Here is a 19674-nt window from a genome sequence, read left to right as displayed (position 1 = left end):
GCGTAAGGGCTGGCTGCTTTAGCAGTGTCTCGCACAGCATGAGCGCCTGTCTAAAGCTCACAGATGTAAAAGATTAATCTCTTTGCCTTCAGGTAGGTGAGCTGAAAATCAGTGGGTGAAAAAAAAAAAAAAAAACAGCACTCCTGGCTGTTTGGTTAGTGGGGAGAACAGAGAAGAGGGCACATCCACGTTACTGTAGGATGTATTCAATATTTTGTCCTTGAACAGACCCCATGTGGCAGTTGCACTGTTTTTGTATAGCAGAACAAGAAATTGACTGGAATATTAAACATTATCGACAATATCCATCTTTAATGAAAGAGATTAAGGAAGTTTTAAGTCTGTAAATGATTATTTTAGGTTGTGTGCGTGCGCACGTGCATGCGCAGGGCATGCCCTCTCCCAGATAGAAAGGATGTAGTTTATTACAAGCAAGAGTAAAGGTATTAATATTAACAACTGCTCATTGCTCTTTTACTGTGGGATGAAGACGTGTGTGTTTTGACACAAGTAGAATTACTGCATAATGGTTACTCTGAGTAAAAAAGATTTGTGCCTACATGACATCTGTAGTAAAATGTGAGTAATTAACAATAATTAACTTAAAATGAAGACCACGCTTGATAAAAAACACAGAAGTAGTTGTATTCCAGAGGGGATCTACTTACATGCTATGGAGACAATTCAGACGTCCGTCTTCTTCATCATGAATCTCTGATCTGCCGTTACCCGCCAGGCCACACCAACTCCACCACCCCGAATGAATAAAGCTGTGTGTTAGATATTAGCAAGGCAATAAAGGATGAATATTTGATAACAGCGATTCAGACATTATTACTTGGCAATTACATCAGCGCTGTGAGCTCAGACAGAAGATAGGTGCCACTTCCTCATGTCAGCAAAAACGGGCTCTGACAATATTGGACTTTTGTTCAAACTTGCAGATTTGTGCTTTGTGTAAGAAGCAAAGGATGCACGTTTGGAGCACATGCATGGCCATGGAATGGAACCACTGAAACTGTTTTCTTGGCAGTACTTTTCTCTTTTATCCGTCTGTATGTCAATTTGTGTTTATCGCTCACCAAATTCCTCATCCCTCCTTTTCTCTCAAAAACTTACATTTTTCTTTTCCTCTGTTCCTTCTTCTTTTGTGGTTTTATTTGCATTAATCTCTCTTCGAGGGCCTTCTATAATCCATCTCCCCAGCCGAGAGGTATTCCCCGAGGGTAAATTACTCAGGAGGCCTGCCTGGCCTCGCACTGCATCAGATTGACCCTCAGCTTGTTTGCCATTTTGTATACTGCACTGTTTATTTAACAAGGAGCAGAGTGAGTGTGATTTCCAGGGACGGGTCCCTGTGATAGTAGCTATGACACCCTGCCTGAGTAATGACCCTCATTATGGAGCCTCTGACAGCTCCCTGAAAGGCCTGATTTATGAATATGCTGGGACCACAGCCCCACAAGCCTCAGAGCATGGTATCCCCTCTCTCTGTCAGCACCCACAGACTATACATACATGTGCGTGGGCGTTCACACAAATATAGTGTCTACACTTGCACCAGAAGGTAAATGGCATATGTATATTAATTGCATTTTTGTTATCTACTATCTATCTAACTGGAAACCCCTGCCACTGCTTCTAAAGCCTAACTTTCTATTTCCCTCAAAGATTTCCAACTGCAAGCTCTCCCAGTTGGTCAGTTAAAAGCTGGATTCAAGATTTTTATAGTGAAAATAAATTCCTCAAAAGTAGATCTCATTCCCCGATTTGGTTTTTGGTATGTGAGCACAGCAACGTCCCACAGAGAGAGGCCTGTGCCGCAACTTCCAACTTTCGATTTATTTCATTTTATCTCATCTTATTGGTCAGTACTTCATGAAAATTTCACACATCTCACTCCTCAAGGATTAACCCTATACATATTAACCCTTCTTAAATATCACACATATCAAAGGGCAGCATAAATAAGTTATGAGGTATATATCTCCTTTTTTTTTGCCCCAGCAGAATTAATTAAGCGGGCAGAGGAGGAAAAGAGGGTCTTTGGGAGGCTACAGGCTTGGCCAGGCCTTGGAAAGACCAGGCCTACTGGAAACGGAATCAGAGGGAGTCCGGAAGGTAAGGAAGGTTACACAAATATATACTAGACAACAGAAGAGAAAGGAAAGTTAACAGGAGGAAAGAAAGAGAGAGAGGTGGGCTATCCGAGGAGAGAAGAGGTGGGACATCTACTGGATATGCATAAACAGGAGGTGAACAGGCAGGCGGCCATGAGAGCGAACAGCAGCGGCAGATAAAGCTACACAGGCTTGTCAGAATCAAGCAGCTAGGCCAGTGATTTATGAGGATCCCCAGTCAAGACTTCCTTCCAAATCCTTTTGTTCACAGCAACACACACATACACACACGCACACACCAAACCACTCAGACATGTACTGTACCTGCTCATGCACTTAAGGCTCTGACACACCGCCCCGACGGCCGACCGTCGGACAGATCAGTCGGCTTCCATCTTTAAAAAAAAGTGCCTCAGAACACGCCAAAGCAACGGCAACTAGAGCGTACGTTCTGCGTGTGCGCGAGACGTAATTCGTCTCCATAACAGCAGGCGCCGCTAATCTGTACGGTCGCCCCAAAAAATTAAAACTGGAAATGACGGAACATCTCTCCTGACCTAGTAACGACAGAGCACACTGTCGTCAGTCGATGTTTTCATCAAAGTGTTGATAGTAGTCAAGAAGGATTGTTGTTGTCATGTCAATACTCGTAATATGAAGATACTGGCATTGTCAGCTCTTGGGCTTCTTTCCGTGGCAGAAGCAATGATATGCTAGTCAAGGGCTTGCACACAATCAGATTGGTCATTGAGTCCGATTGCCCACAGACCGATTCAACAAGTCAAATCGGCCAAAATGGATGCGGACGGTTCCTCTGACTGACGACGGCACAGAACACACCAAACAGACTCGAGTCACCGACCGCGCCAGACCGTCTGACAGCCGATAGTCAGGTTGATTTGTCGGAGCCTTTACAAGCACAGAGCACTAGAGCCGGACTAATACTGGATTTTTAATTTTTTAATTTTTTAAAGCTACACCAAAGATTCTTTTGTACCTTAAAATAATGTTTTCAAAATTGTTTCAATGGTTCATCAACTTGTAACAGGGTGAATGGCACTTCTGCATTGACTATCGGCTATAACCATACTATGCAAGTTTACCAGATCGTGTAGCGGATCTGTAGTTTGAATGAGACAATTCCACTTCCAACGTGTAGGGGGACTGAAGAAGAAAAGTACTTTTGTGTTGTGTTGCTTTAAACTGATATTGATGTTTGAAAGTTAAAATAGTCCGATAACAATATACTGAGCAATTCTTCTTCCCTTCAATTTGGTTAATAAAAAATGTGATAAAGTTTCCAGTTAAGATATGAACTTTTCAGTACTCTCTGGTTGACAAACTGTCATGGCAACGCTTTGTAATTTACATAATATTTCTTTAGCATTTCTGTACTTCAAATGCGTGTTTTTTTAGGATAAGTTACGATAATCAATCTATCAATTATATTTTGATCTTGATTTGATTATTCAATTAATGTGGTTATAAACTTATTTAAATTGTTTGTCCGGACAAAAGTCCAAAACTCAGATCAGTTTTCAGTGATTTAAAACTGAGGAACGCAGGAAATCCTCAACGCCTTATCAAAAAGTTACAAGTTCCATCTCTTTTGATCAACTTTTCGGCTAATCAATTATTGGACAGTAATCACCCCCGACTTGAAGCTATTGGGCCGAGACTGCACAAGACTAGAACTACATTCCAGCACAGGAACGGGACACATACAGTTTATTTAGAGTTCATTCAGAAGTACATTAGTTAATTAGCACTCTGCTCCGTTGGCATGCACCTTGCTGTCTACTGTCCCTTTCTTCACTATCTCGCTATTGCCAGTCGCTCCTCATGTACCTACATGTATATCTTTTATTGTGTAATTGCTTTTATTGTGCTAGAGGGATTTATGTATTTTCTGTACTGCGTTTAATGTCCGTGTCCCTGCTTTAGACGTTTCAATTAGTGTCTAATAATGCAGCACATTGTTGTATTATCTAGTCCATATTTCTATTGCCATTAATATTCCCCCCCATTTCATTGCTTTTCATGTATTTTATTACATGTGTCTGTATTGCAAAATAGCAACTTACAATGAAGTATGGCGGTCTTCGGGACTAACACTTTTCATTATTGCCATGCATGCTTATAAATGATCTTGATAACTTTAATTGTAATATCACATTCTGTTTTTAGAGTGACTTTGTAACATCTGTCCAGGGACTACAGATGAAAAATAGCTGCTTGGCTAACACTTTTGCGTTAATGACAATGTTTCCTAACACGCATATTCTCTGTTAAATAATAATTAAATAAATAAATCAAGCAGGCCTTAAGCCAGGCCTTTAAAACAATCAAACTTAATGAGAGAGAAAAAAACAGACATGAATGCACATTTAGGCATTACATATTGCACATGGGCCTTCTCATTACTATCTTATTTTAGCATCTCACATAGTAGATGTCATTAAATGCACCATCCAGATGTTAATCCTAACGCCGCCCCGTGGCTCAACTGTCCCACTGCTTTATTTATTCATGTTTTTTACTGGGACATTACTTTCACTTTTGACACTAGGATATGGCAGATACATGATGGCATCTAAAGAAGAGTCAGTATTTGTAGCGATACGTGATGTAACTGTCCAAGAGTCTAGGTCTGGGGTCATAAAATCATTGAAGAATGGGCTCTCTATTTGTGGTGGTGCTGATCATGGATATTTTCTGAGAGTTGGCTTATTGAGGACAGTAGATAACTGGTTGGACACCCATATACACACATACACACCCCAAAGACACACCCCACACACACACTTCTCTCTCGCTTTATGCCCTGCATTAAAAAGCCCGGGATAAAAGGTAAGGAATATGCTTTATTAACTTTAAATATGTATGAAGTTTCAGAGGGAAAGTGCAGCACAGCATCAGGAATGTCCAAAAGCTTGACTACTTATTTCTCTTTTTTTTCCCTCAAAAACTGTAAATGATTAAAAACAGAGAGAAGGAAGGGGGAGAGAAAGAGGGAGGACAGGAAAAAGTCAAAGATACTCTCACTCCTTGCATAAACACATTCTTATTAGTGACCTCAGATGCCCTGAGACATCAAATCTTTAAGTAACTCTCCAGAATGTGCTCGGTGCTTGTCTCTCTTCTTTCTCTGCTACACACACACACACACACACACACATAGCCACAGCTGCATATGGAAAAAAGCGCCTCTGTTTTTTCTTCCAGCCCTGGCCTCAGCACCAGAAGTTCTGGGGCCTTATCCCATTGAGAGCAGAGTTGAAAGGGCTAGACCCTCTTACTCTGTCTCTTTCTGAATATCTGTAGAAACTGATCTCACATCAGACAATTTTTATTTGACCTTTAACCTTGTGAGTCATGATTTGTTGGGTGCTGATAGACTTCAGTGGATGGCAAATTGCCCTTTAACTTTAAGTACATTCTGCTCGCCGCAACACCCTGTCTAGTGTCTATCCAATAAAAAGCCGATATTGACACTGTGACAACCTCTCTTATTATTCAATTGATTTCCTTTTGACTCCAGATATTGAACCAGAGTTGGAGAGCTTAGCTCTGTGGCTCCAGGCTCATGAGAAGAGGCTTAGCCTTATTAGCAAATAGGGATTCTGAAAACATGACAACCACACATTCACCACAACTCCCTTGGTAATGTAAATAGATAAATACATAAATACATAAACAGGCCGTGAAAGGCTGATCGTGTTAGACGCTCCTGATTTAGAGGAATCGGCTGCTGAAAATGAAATCAGTTATGCTTTTGCATCCCAAGTGCAGCTACAAAAGTCTGTGTCAAATGGTATTTTCCCCACTGTAAATGAGCTACACAAACTTGTTTTCTTCATATCACTGCATGTTATTTGGCCGCTTGATCTTGTGCTACGGCAGCGGATATTTGTCATGATTATTTCAGCCAGCTGAATGATATTTAAATGAATAAATAGCAAGTATTTACCCAGCATCATTGCCTTGTCATGTTGGCTGCATCGCGCCTAATGGCCTTCCAGACTCCAGCTCTATTTATGGGAGTCATTTCATCCCCCCCACCCCAACATTCTCCACTCTTTTTTTTTTTTTTCCTCAACTCCATCATGCAACCGCCTCCGTTCAGTTTTCCCTTATGCATCGTCTCCCTGTGAATTTTAATTTCAGCAACGTGCTATTAGAAGGGGGTGTAATCCCGTCACTGCCTGTCCTTCATGCCTCTCACACAATGATGTATTAACGGCAGGGCACACTAATGAATGGAAAGCACCAAGTTGTTAAGTCTGTTTTAAGGTGCCATTTCTATTAATTTGCTCTTTGCTGGGCTCTGTTGACTTTTCCTTTTCTTCCTGGTCTTTGTCTTTTCTTTGCAGATGCATCACATCCACAATTTATTTTCACAATCTGGTTCAGCTTTAACACCTCTGTATGTGCTGCGATTTGTGTCAAGTTATTGCTATGAATAGACAGACATACATACTCAACTCCCATAGGGTATCTCAAGTCAACTAAATCGCACCCACATCTGTCCAATATGCTACCTGATAAACCAGCTTGTGAACATGTTAAATTTCATAGTGTTTGGGTCTGCTGTGAAAGAGTTTGAAATCAAAGTCAAAACTGCCGTTTGATTGGGAGAAATAATAGAAATATGTAGTTTTTTTATCAGACATGGCTGAGGGGTGTTGTATATTGTGAGATAGCATTTAGCATTGTTCTATGGTGCAATTTATCCTCTAAAGAAAGTCCACAGTCCATTCAGTACCTACCACTTTTTAGTGGACGAACATGGCTTAATCTGATCTCTGGATTGCACCATACCGGAGCAAACTAATCTGCGGATCACATCACACACTACATAGGCGGGGGACCTATCCTCATTTACATCTCCATTTCCTACCAGCCATGGAAGCCCCCACCATGATTTAGCCAGGGAAGGAAAAAAAAAAAACATGCTTCAAAACCCACAAACCCAGGATGGGCTAAATTACCGTAGTGCAACAGGGTAGAGTAGCTTCATCGTTTGTGTTTCATGCCGCAGCTGCAAGAGAGCGTGCTGCCATTCCTTGCCGCTTGACTGGGCAGATTATACTCAGGTATCAGCCGCAGCCAAGAAAGCGGATTACTTGTGTCCAAATAGAGTTGTCAGTTTGGAAACTCAAGATGCAATCATTTCCATGGGAAGGGTAATTATAGGGGATCAAGCCCACGTTACTGTCAAATGCTGGCGCAGGATGAGACAATCACTCTCTAATGAAGGATTTTACATGTGTGAGGTGAACAAGGTACTCGCTCTCAACTCTTGTAAGTTCTCTGTCTCTCTCACTGTGTCCTTTTCCCATACAGTATAGTTTTATAGTAGTCTACGTGCAGTCTTTTGACCCACTGGTGTATGAAGAGAGACTATGCTTTGACGATCTGGAAGTGATGTGGAGAAAAGGCCAAGAAAGGCTCCACAGGGTTGACTTTGTCAGCTCAGATTCAGGATACAGATAGCCCCCAAAACAGATTTAGCACCAGGTCACTGAGTCACATCACAGAGGAGTCTAGTCTTTGATTCCATTAAAGTCAAATAACATGTTGCATATAACACAGAGATGATTGAATAAAATGTAATAAATGTGGAGTGTCAAATAAAAATGAAGTCATAGCAGTTTTTCTAGCGATAGATAACACTGGCTCATCTGTGTGTTGGCGCAACAGCTGTTTGTGTTTCCTATACACTTCAATCTGGACATAGACTTTGGGCTGGGAGAATGCCACACCCCCCAGTGATCCAAGTGGCCAGTGTCCACAACAATAGCACCATTGTGCCTAAAATTAGACCTTGTTGGATTAGTATTAACACTGCATCAGCAGTTTACCCTGCTATACTGATTATTTACTGTATTTTCATTAAAAAGTCTAAAATATCAGAAAAATAATCCTGATTTAACCAATTCAGCAAGTAAACAATGAAATAACATTGGAATTATTGCATCTACAACAGTTTATAACTAGTATGTTGCCAGTTTATATCAGTATAAACAGTTTATAAAGTATTACTACTAACCAGGAAGTTTCTAGTGTGCTAAATATAATAGTACTACAATAAAGAAATATTCTTGCAGATGTGAATAGGATTTTTTTTTCCTTCCGGCATTTTTCCTATCACCTGTTCAATCAGAAAGATGATGTTCAGATGCAATTACAAATTATGGGATATCTGCCAGCCAGTGTTCCCAGCCTTTGTCTCTGTGGCAGACATTTATACCCTTTGCCCTGACTCCTCCTTCGCAAACACCTTTGAATACACACTCTCACACACACACTCACACACACACACGTCTGAGTCGGTTTTATTATGACAAGCTTGTGCATTGTACATCTCACCAATACCCAATCACTCATTTTCCCACTAAATACCTCTCTCTCCCGATGGCTTCACCCGGTGCTCGGTCGAAAAGGTCACACAATTAAATGGCTAAGGCCTTCTGTTCATGTCATAGAATGGTGATGTATCACTCCAGGCTGGCTGTACGTGTACCTGACACACTGTGAGCATGAATATGATTTCAGAGATCATTAAAAATTTAACAGCGTGACCTAATTACCCAAGCTCCCTATTCAGATTCCAAGCTGTAAGTGAGATAGAGGGAGAGAAAAGAGGAGGAGGAGGAGAAGAATCTGTGTATGGCAGGCCAAGTCTCATCTGGAATCAATTATAATTACTTTATGTTGCTGCTTTGTCAATCAATATGGAACGAGCTGTAATGGATCGCTCAGGTGTCACATACTGTACTCCGAGCAATGAAGTACTGTTGTTTGTGTGTTTGCATATGTGATGGAGGTTTCATGATATTATTAGAGAGCTAGTTTAGTGTGGTATATTTAAGTGGATGAGGTTTGTGATCATTTATCTTGAAGTGGGTTGATTTAGAGTGGCTCTACTGTGGCCCATTAAGGCATTGGGAAAGACGGTGCTTGCATATAAAATGATCGCTGAGATATCTGGAAGTATAGACTCAGGAAGAGAAAAAAAAAGCACTCTATTGTTTTCCTTCGAATCAACTTCCTCTAAGGGTGCATAACGTTTCCCCCCTTCCTTTTTACCATATTGATTGCTCAGTCCTGAGTCACAAACAAGGCAGATTACCATTATCTGCTGTTACAAAGCGTTTCAGGAATCTGTGACTGAAGTCGTAAAAACCTGGGGCTTTTCATGTCTCTCCACATCGATTCGACGCTTGTGAGAATGAATTGCAGATCAATTGGCTTACCTCCGGGCAGACTTAATGAGCAAGCACAACACCAGGGCCTGTTGTTGTCGACCTTTCGCTTTTCATAGTTTTCAATAAGAGGTAAACGGGTGGAGAGGAAGAGGACACTGTGCAATGATTTCCAGTTTCCTGACCTCCTCTGCACTTTTGAGTAATGCTCAGGCACAGACTGTCCTGTAACCAAAAGATGATTTAAGGGCATTTATTTTTCTTGCATTTGCTAATGACAACAGAGCGTTACTGTGATATTTTGTCCAACAATCTGTGTGACTAATGACCTTCTGAGTAATCTTGTACTCAATAAGCATACCTCATTACTCACTTTGTAAAGCCGCCTTAAAAACCTTTTTTGGCATTTGAATGGGACAACTCTTGCATGGCACACCTTATCTATGAAATATCATTGCAGTAATTACACTACAGGGATATAATGTCATGATGGAGCTTTGTGAAGCCTACCAACACTGCATTACCCTTTTGTTTATCCTATTACATCATTCCCACTTCCCTGCCAAGTTCTTGTCACTGCCACATTGACTTGAATTTCAACTCTAATCTCACTCTGTCCCTGGCCTGAGCTTCACTGTTTGACTGCTGCATTGAATCATTTTCCCCCTGCTTTTCACCCGAGCGGTATACTATAAACATTTACCCTCTGCCCACCTGGGATCAATAAAGGCTGTTGCCATGTGGTAATCAGATGGCACAGCGAATCTTCTAATCACCGTCTAATACTCAGCGAGGAGGTTGGGAGTGTGCAGCTGACGGCTCCCGCCAGCTCCCCACTTCTGCTGGCTGGCTAGCCGCCCGTCACCAGCGTCTGTGTTTACATCCACGGGACCGTACTGCAAGACGCAGGCCTCCGTTGTCTCCGCCTGGCCTCTGCGAGGCCTCCGCCTGGCCTCTGCCTTGCTTCGAGTGATTCCGTAGGTTCACCCAGGAGTCAGAGAGGGATGACGCGGATTCAAATCAGGTTAATGTTTAGTTTGGAGGGAGTGGGAGGGTAGCGCCTCAGTGTGGCGGGTGGGAAAGGGATGCCTTTGAAAGGGAGAAAAAAAATGGACGAGGACATGATGAGACTAGACAGAAAAAGAAGAGAGGAGGTCATGGAGGTGGTCAGGAAGACAGACAGTGCACAGCATATTACCCAGTTGCGCTTTAATTAATAATTTAGTAACTAGCTTGATTGTCAGATATAGATCGCCAACCACGATGTAGAAGAGGGGAGGAGAAGGCTTCTATTAACCACATCATGTATAATTACATAATGGAAAATAAAATGTAAAAAGGTGACGTTCAAGTGATCGAATGTCACACATCCTTGAAGTAAAAAGTAATTACAGGTTGCACTTTTGTATTTTATTTCTTTCTTCCCTATTTCTGTCTGACCCCTCATCCATCCCTGTCCTCTGCTCATTCCCCCCCAGCAGCCCTCTGAAGACGCCATACTGTGTCTCAAAAGAAACCCGCTTTCTAGTTCAAGTTCTGTTTAGTGATCGTCGTCTTCCGGTGGCCTGGACCTGAGTTGACTTCAGTGACATGAGAAGTAGAATGTAAAAAGGGCCTCACCGCGGGGGCGCACAGCCAAGGGACCTGTGAGCAGCGTCATGTTGAGTTGGAATATGCAGAGCTCCTGTAATTACCCCACAATGTTTTAGACGTGGTGAACATGTTTCCCTATTGTTCATCCAGATTTTATTATACCACGGGGTGAGAAAATAAAGTCTTGGTTATTGTACGAATCTGCAACCACTGACAGGCACGCTGTTCTGAATATGCAGAAAGCACGTCAACAACTCTCACAAACCCTACCATTAGTCTCGGCTTCTCATGCTCTTATCCTGCTATTTTTTCCCTTTAGAGCAAAATGGAAGGGGGCACTGGATGGATTGCAATTCACTGGAGTCTCATTGTATGCAGTAATATACACTAGTAAGTGCAAGTGGCTGCATATAGAAACAAACCTTTGATTAAATTAATTTGAATTACAAAGAAACAGCAAGACCCCTCCTCAAGCTTTCAGTTCTTTGGGTTTTGATTTTTGACTCAGTACCTACGCACGCTGACTTTTGACACTCATGGTTTTCAAGAGGGGTATTTCTGAGGACTCTCATAGCGTGGCAACCCCAGATTAAATCAAGCCGGCTATAATAAAGTATAATGTTACATTCATTTTGTCATCATTACCGATTCTAGTGTACTAAAAGGCTTGGGGATTATAATGAATTCTAAATAAGTTCAATGTGCTAATGGGAAAAGATGGAGAGTAGTGTGGATTACTAATATTAGTTAGGGCTCTATGTTTCATTAGACTGTATTAGGAAAGAGAATATATTCAAATAGGATTTTTTTTTATGTCAAGTTCTGTGATTGTCAGACAGTCCCCTCCTAATCATTCATTGTCAATGAGATCTTAAAACGGTGTTTAATGATGAACATAAAAGCAGATTTGTTCCACATATGTTTATTTACCTTATCCTGGCGCACAGGCCACATCTTGTTAGGAATAGACGTTCCTTGGAAAGTTAAAAAAAAGATATGATTGAAATAAAGACAAAATAAGATAAATAACAATGGCAAAGACTGCTTAAGAAATCATTCTATACATAAGATTCAAGAGCTGTATTTATCTCAGAAAGGCGTGCAAATCTATGTAAGTATCTCCACTGTTTGCATAATAGATTAGAAATTAGCATTTCTGTTCATTTTCCATGTATGCACAGTGCCTGGAAGAATAACACTCCATGCATATCAGATCAGCCTGCCTACAATTTTGCGCAGTATATTATTTGACAATCTAAAATGTGTAATTTGCATGAAATTGCTTAATTAAAACACAGTCACCGGGGGTATTAATTTCTTTGTCTGACAGTGGAGTGTAGTGAGGGGAGAGCAGGGGAGATGTAAAACGCTGTCAGATAGCGCTGTCACAGAGGCAGAAAGGAAATGCTGCCACATTCAGCCCCCCCCCCCCCCCCCCCCCCCCCCCCCCCCTCTCGGCACAGAGCGATGAAGAGGATAACGCCTGCCCAGCTAATTTGGGTTATGGTGGTAAACGGAGGCCACTGCACTAGAAAGATACCAAAGGGAGGGAGGGAGATGAGGAAGGGGTGAATTGCTGGAAGAGATAGGACGAGAGGGAGAGAGACTAGCATAGCTGCCTTTGTGCCATGGTATCATTGTTGTCCTCAGGGTGGAAGTATGCCAGGCAATTGACAATGATGCCAGATACTGTGGTGTATCAGTATTAGGTTGGTGGATAAGCACTGTATGTCAGAAGCATCCTGTTAGTCTGTTTGTGTTTGTTTTTCTTTTTCTACACAAACATAAATCTGTAACATTAATAATTGTTACACAAGGAAGGCTGGTGTCAATCCTAAAGCCATATCTCTGACACTACGTGTTTGCCGTTTAATCTGCAAGTGTTAAAAATCTTTCCTCACGAGTCATCCTTTTTTGCTTCTTCTTCTGTCACAAAAAAAATAACCCCGTCTGTTATGTGTTTTTTTTTTTTTTAGAGATGCAGTCAATTCCAGCAACCACAATGTGATCAGTGGATCGAAAAACAGCCACGCATTAATTGTTGCCCACACTTCGTTGCCGCGCTGTGCCGTTATGAATGCGGGAATTGCGAGCGGAAAAGGGCAGAGAGGTAGGCGAAGGATGAACCAAAGAGATTTAGAAAAATACACAGGGAGGAGGAACTCTTTGGAGCATGACAAAGAGTGAGATTAAAGCTCCTTTCCCATTTCCAGTTGGCCCTGTGTCTGTGTGTGTGCAGCCTGCACATCTGTACCCTTTTGTCTTAAATATCAAAGGCAGCAAAGGCACGTTAACATTTCAGTAATTCCAAAGATACATGAGGGGGACATGGAGGGAGGCGGGTGGGGTGAATGGTGCAACGGAGAAGTTATCAAACTAAGAGAGAGAAAGTGTTTCTTCTCTTCTCACATCGATGCTCAGTTCTGAGAAAGCTGTTTGCCAGCGCTTGTACTGTGCCATTGAGGGCAGTGCTGTGCCAAATTAAAAGCTTTTAACAGAGAGGGAGACAAAACTTTAAGAGAGGAGTGCAAGTGGTGCGACAAGCAAGAGGGGAAAAAAGAAACAAAGCTACCAAGAGAGAGGGAAATGCATATATTGGGTAAGCAGAATTGAGGCAGGCAGGCTGGCAGGTTCAGGACGGGGTCCTTGTCACTAGTGTCAGCAGTGTAAGGTTGAGACAGAGACAGCAGCACTGAGGGCAGGCCAACGCTGACAGGACCTCCACTGCAGCCTTGACGGCCAGCTTCACTGGGACCTTAATTGGTCCTTTGATGTCGCTGGAAAAGGTGGTGAAGGCGATGGAAATGGAATCTGTCCGTCTTTGCTGGCATGCCATTATATCACTATATCTGCACTCAGTGTTTATTTATGAATCACAACCTTTTTCTTTCCTCCTCTCCGTGCTTCTCCAGGCTGCTCTATTTTGCTGTTGCTCTGTAGCTCTTTTTCTTCACTTTGTCTCTCCATCTCTCCCTCTCGCTCTCTCTCTCTCGCTCTCTCTCTCGCTTGCTGTCCTTGAATCAGCATGTCATATTGCTCTTAGTTTGTATCATAGTTCATTTTCAAAAGCCATTAAGGCTTGTACTTGTGACAAAATGTATTTATGTTCTTATTCCATCTCCCATTTAGGTACTTTATGTGTATTTGTATGCACGCTTTAATCAAGGCTGCGTAAAGGGTGTGTAGTCTTAACCTGTGTGTGTGTGTGTGTGTGTGTGTGTGTGTGTGTGTGTGTGGTTGCCTAAAAAAAAGAAACTCTGTCTTTGCTGATCAAATGGTGCAACAAGGGTAAGTCCTGCTAATGTGGGGAGCTGTTTAGAGCAAGGGCCTCCTTTTGATATGATGATGATAATGGATTCAGTCCTCTCATTAAAGGAGTCCAAGAGCTCATTAGGCACCAACAAACAAGCTGGTCTCGTCGGCGCAGGAAATGCCAAGTACCCCCATCTGCCTCCGTCGCACATTTCATCCAAGGATGTGACCATGTTACTGTCATTTACCTCAAACCCTCCCATTCCTCTCCACAGGCACAAACACACACCAGGGGGCACACACACACACACACACACACACACACACACACACACACACACACACACACACACACACACACACAGCAGTATTTTCCAGTCCTTAGCCAATCCACAGCACCAGCCTCCCCTGATCCGACTTCAAAGTCACCCAGCCTCGGCACACTCAGCTGGGGCTCCCAGAGAGACGCTCTCTGGGCTCTGGGTTCACGGGATCGAGAAGACTGAAATTGATCTTGTCTCTTTGGTCCCGCTCGGCCCTCTTTAACCTGTTGTCATCATGCTCAGCTCCCTATAGAAGACCAATATCATCGCACCTGCGGGTGGGGGAGTGTAATTTCTGTCTTCCCAGTTGAAATTGTCTCCCTCTTGTTCATGACACACTGACAGATAAAGAGCACAGTGGTATGATTATGGAGTTAACTGTCCTCTCCTCAATATTCCACCGTGGTCACTCGTCATTGTGTGACATCAGCTTTTTTGGGGGACCAAATGGAGAGGGAATAAGATAAGTCTCCATCAAGGAGAATAGTATAAATGAAGTCCTGACACGTGTTCGTATTGCCACATTTAGTCATTTTGGCTCGGGACAGCTCCGATGGCTGAGGTCTCAGGTGGCGAGTCCCTGATTTTAGCCTCGCCATCTCTCCTTATCTCATTCAGCTCTGGCACTAGAGTGAGATCAAACCACACAGACAGGCAGACAGAAAGCTGATCATTTGTGACTTGGAACTCTTTTTTTTTTTGCTCAACAGGTTGCCAGGCAAAAAGACACATTATTTGAAATCTTAATATCCCTTGCTTTTGCTAACGGTTTACTGACCCGTCCTACTGACCATAGAGTGAATGAGATTCGCTAGAATTGAAAGATTTGATTTCTACCCTCACTACAGTCTCAGTTAATAAACAGTGCTCTTACATTAAGTGTTCAATCCCTTTGTCTCAGTAGATTTAAAATGAATTAGGCTCAAGTCACAACGTAGAAACTGGCATTCGTTGCAGATGAGTATTGCCAGCGTCCATCATTCCATCGAGGAATCATCCCTATGTGTAGAAAACTAGAGATACAGATTGACAGTAGTGAGTTTTTAATGTCTCCTTCAATTAACCATCTCTTGGAGTCCAAACGAGTCATCTGCAGTGTGTCAGAAAAAGACATACTGCAGATGACAAAGTCTTATCTGTACACCATTCCCTCTCCATCAGGGAAGGAAGTGATAGCTCCTTGTCAGCGAGAAGGAGAGATCAGAGAGTACGAGCTCCCAGAGAGCGAAACTCACAAGGGTCCATTCCAGCCTCAACGACTCCGTTATCCAACATAACGATACACAGCGATATTATCAATCAATACTTGCCATCCGGAGTTAAAAGGAATCATAAACTTGGTTTCTCTTCCTTTTTCTGACATATTTTCCATCAAGTATTCATTCATTTAAAGAAAATAAAATAGCATCTCTGTGATAGAGGACTGTGTTTCCTCCTCTTTCTTTTTTTAACATTATAATTATGGGCTTGAGGGATATCAATTAAATGTGGCCAATTACAGAGTGCTTCAAAACTAGAATATAAAGTTGCGCCTCCTTTTTTGATCTATTTACTCGCAGCGAAGGCAACAGAGGGAGACAGGGAGTAATAAGTTTCAAAAACAGCCTCTGTTCCACATGAAAGGGGCATTTGATCATATTTTTTTATTTATTTTTGTCTTAAAGAGAAAAGCTTGCCAATGAGGAGTCATTCCCCATTAAAGGCAAGCAAAATTATCAGGCCTGCATTAAGGAGCTTTCAAAAAAAAAAAAAAAACTGAGATATGTATCATGCATGTGGATATGCATAAACATGATGGAGGAGCTTAAGTAGAAAATGAGATCTGATGCCGTCGTGAAGAAGAGAAAACCGGCGTGCTCGGAATGCATTTAAATTTAAATATTCATGTCATTATAATTCTGAGGAATGTGGAGCGACCGTATGATATTTTATTGAGGAGGTTTTAAAAAATGAATGCTGTCCCTACTTAATAAAAATCCTTGGCTTTCACTCACAGCAGTCAGTCGCAGACTACTGTGGTCTTTGGTTGTGTGGCAGGAGGGAGCGAGTGAGGTGAGGAGACAGCGAGCCAGGTAGATAGACAAAAGCAGTGGACAGAAAGATGGACGGATATCAACTGTAACTCACAGTGGTAGCTTCTGGATATCTATGACGTGTTCATACAGTTATGTGCCTGATAGAGTAAGAAACAGGTGAACACAGACATGTCATTAGACAGTATCTTTTTATGCTTCCCCATTTTCTACCTCATTCTTTTAATTGTTTTGTTCATTTTTTGGTAAAATGACACCTTCTTTGTAGTCCTTCCTCTCGCTTGTTTCTGTTTGTGATCTAGAAACTGAAAGCTCACTGCAGTCATTGTAAACCCTAAGCCACCCCGAATCAGTGTCAACCACACACTTTAAATGAAAATGTCATGAGGGCACTTTGCAGTTGTCATGTACCCAAGAATGTGATATTACAATTCACAATGAAATTATGGTGTTGTGTTTTTACACTGAGTCCTAGTCTTCAATTTCAAACAACTTTAACCTGAAAGTGGGTGGGGAGTGTGTGTGCAGGGGGTCGGATAGTAGGTCCACAACCCTACTATCTTGATCTCCATTCAGAAAGAATAGATGGAGGCGGAGATGGGGAAATAGAATGAAAGGAGAGAAATGAGTCCTCAGTAATTATGCCGTTTGGCTGAAGGGAAGCTACACCTTATGTGCAAAGAACTAGGGGAGGTGGGATTGGTGGTGCTGGGGGTGACTGTCCTGCATTCCTCCTCATATTAATTATCTTTTGTTTGCCCTTGATAATCCAGAGGCCCGGTGTGCTGCCTTTTAATGAAAACCCTGAATCACAAGGTCTACATTTAAAGGAAAGAACATGGGGGGGGAGAGAGAGGAGAAAAAAAAAAAACAATGCCGTTGTCATTACCACATCATCAGCGTGTGATCAATAATGAATGAAACGCACATTAAGCAGGGAGAGGCAGGAGTTTATGAAAATGACTTGTGTGAATAGATTAAATTACGACTATTATTACTTCGCTTTTGATGTAGTGCGTCAAAGTAATTACAAAATGTTTAAAAAAAGAGAGGGAGAGAGAGAGAGAGAGAGACGGAAGAGATGAGGGAAAAGCAGGGAGTCTTCGAGAGTTATAAAATCGAATTTATGTTACTGGGAAAATCGTGTCTCAAGTCGACACTGCTTAATGTATTACTCCAAATAACATTTGCCTTAAAATCATGCTTTTCACATTTCTGAAGAAAGATCATTAGAGTTTGAATAAAGCATTCACATCTACATGAGGAAATGGGAATACAAACCCCTGCGTGTGTGTGTGTTTTGTGTGTGTCCGTGTGCGTTCGTGCGTGCGCGTGCTTGCCATGTGTCTATGTGTTTGGCATCGAGTCAAACTCTGTGTGATAACCTAGCCATTAGTAGTCCGACTCATATCTCCTCTCTTCTTTGTCCCTGATGTAGCTTTACGATCACCATAAATCTCCCAGCCAAAGTTATCAAGTCCCAGTGTTCAAACCTGCTGGTCCATTAGTTTACAACTCCACCCCGGCTTTTTCTCCCAGAAAATACACAAGGAATGGCATTGGTTATGGATTACACCCTCATAAATCATCACCTCCTTCATCTTCTTCTGATAGAAGCGTGTCATGGTGAATAAGCCAAACAAGATGGCCTCTAAGAGCTGCGTCGGCGTCAACATGGTGTTTGTGATAGTGGTAGTCAAAGGCTTTGTCAGGGGATTAGGGTGTTGAAGGGACGGCTGCGGTTGGAGCAGCTAATTATCTATATGTTAATGGGACGTCACCACATTCTTTATTCTGCCCGGCGTCTCGACCCAGTGTGTGTTTCCTCACATGTTTGTGTGTGTGTGTGTGTGTGTGTGTGTGTGTGTGTGTGTGTGATCAAGGATGAGTGCAGGGGGAAGGAATGAGTTTTTGAAATGACATGTACCGCAGTGATTCTCATTTGTTCAGGGGAAGTTTTCAAACTGTGGAAACGATGTTATTACACTTTGCCACAATCGCGCCTGTGTAATGTGCTATTTGCCATGCCAGGCCCGGATTTCGCAGATGGAAATTAGGAGAGAAAATTGCCACTAACTACTCAATTACAGCGCTTGATGGTTAGGCTGACCCCGGTTGGCAGCAATGGCAACACAGAGCCAATCACCTTCCCCAGATGGCATTAAATTAGAATAGGGAAAGAGGACAATTGCACATATTCATCGCAGAAAGACATTTGAATTACCTCAGATGCTTTGGCTTCATATTGAACAATTAAGTGCAGCGATGGGGTTTTATGGGATGGTTTGGAGGCAAGGCGCTATGTTAGCATGATGGAGGCGTTGTAAAAAAAAAAAAGGGCTCTGTCCTTGGATTTTCAATCTAATAATTAAAGGGAACGCTAGTAATTTGAAAATTGTGAGAGTGACTATATTGTCCATTATTCCTGTGACAATTAAGGAAGCATTTAGTTGTCAACCTGGCACAAAATGTTTGGCATGTGATATGTATTAAGCTTTACATCACTTATTCAGGTGCGATGAATTAGGCTGCAAGCATGCGTTGGTCTTTGCTTTTTTTCTTCAGAGAAGTTAATTTGATTGGATTCAACTGTTATTCCAAATACTTAAATTATGTTTTGAGTCTTCCAACGCTGGCTTTGGTCCAGCTATTTAGAGAGCGCCACAGCAAAAATATTTTTGATTTCTTGCTCTGCTCTTTTCTAAATGTTTATGCTGTACTCACAAGGAATAAATTGGGCTATCAAGCTTTGATCGGTGTTATATTTCGCATTTAAGTTGATGTTTGTGCTGCGTGTGATGCGTTTACCCAGCTGGGAAAGATGATCTCTTTACGGCACTGGAAAGCCTAATGCAATTACCTGATTCCTTTTCCAGAGATCACTCCCCCAGTCACAAAAAGGGCAGACATTTAAAACCACAGTCTTTTCTTTCCCGTGCAATAGCGAGACAAGGAAGTTTTGTCATTTTCCACCAAAGCAGACATTATCAAAATAGCAAACTTGAGAACCACCTTTTGTTTGGAGTTTCATCTCAAAAAGCGTTAAACTGAGCATAGAAACAGTGGAAACATTTGAGCTCTCTTAACATCAGAGCCAATATAACCAGAGCCAGCAGGGCCAGGAGCGGGCCGCTGTGGTTTCACC

This window comes from Etheostoma cragini, chromosome 23 (assembly GCF_013103735.1).
Source record: "Etheostoma cragini isolate CJK2018 chromosome 23, CSU_Ecrag_1.0, whole genome shotgun sequence".
Classification (NCBI taxonomy): domain Eukaryota; kingdom Metazoa; phylum Chordata; class Actinopteri; order Perciformes; family Percidae; genus Etheostoma; species Etheostoma cragini.
Note: the sequence above shows the minus strand (reverse complement) of the source record.